Source organism: Myotis lucifugus, unplaced genomic scaffold (assembly GCF_000147115.1).
Source record: "Myotis lucifugus unplaced genomic scaffold, Myoluc2.0 scaffold_132, whole genome shotgun sequence".
In the NCBI taxonomy this organism is placed as follows: domain Eukaryota; kingdom Metazoa; phylum Chordata; class Mammalia; order Chiroptera; family Vespertilionidae; genus Myotis; species Myotis lucifugus.
Genome location: NW_005871180.1, coordinates 446,331 through 447,291, shown reverse-complemented (window position 1 = coordinate 447,291; position 961 = coordinate 446,331).

Genomic DNA, 961 nt, shown 5'->3' with positions numbered 1-961 from the left:
GCAGTAGAGCCGATTACCTTTCCGGTGGGTTTGGGCTTCCTACATACCTTTTTGTGACGTTCAAACAGAGTCTTTGAAAACGGTTTATTGGCCCGGCGATTTTGTAGTGGAAGGGAGGGGGGAGAGACACAGAGAGAAACATCTATCTGAGAGAGACACATCAATTGGTTGCCTCCCCCAGGACCAGGGATCAAGCCTGCAATAGAGGTATGTGCCCTTGACTGGAATCAAACCTGGGACCCTTAAGACAGTGGGCTGACGCTCTATCCACTGAGCCAAATCAGCTTGGGCAATTTGATATTCTTCATTTGTTTTCTTCACAATGATTTCTGTTCTTTATTATTTCTTCTTTCTATTCACTTTGGGATTAATTAGATCTTCCTTTTCTAAATTCTTTTTTTTTTCTTAATTGAGTTTGTTGGGGTGACTTTGTTAACAAAACCATGCAGGTTTCAAGTGTACAATTTAACAAAATACCTTTCTTAAATTCTTCAGGTCAATAGTTAGATGATAGATTTTCCTCTTTTTTGAATTTGATCATTTAAAATAATAAGTTTTCATCTTTTGCCATATTTTGATGTGTTCTGTTTCATTATCCTTTATTTTGAAATGTTTTCTGGCTTGTCTTTGACTGTTAAAACGTATATTGTTTAATTTTGAAACATTTGGGATTTTTTTTAGATGTCTTAGTGCTACTGATTTCTAAATTAACTCTGTTATAGTCAGAACAAATATTTTGTCAGTTTTCAAACTTCTGTATTGTATTTTATGGTTTAGCACATGGTCTATTTTGATGAGTAGTTCATGTGCCATTAAAACAGATATGGATTATGCAGTTCTTTGATACAATGATTTGTAGATGACATTGAGGCAAAATTAGTGGATAGTATTTTTCAGATCTTCTGTATACTTAACTGATTTTTTGCCTACTTTACCTATTTACTGACAGCAATATTAAAAG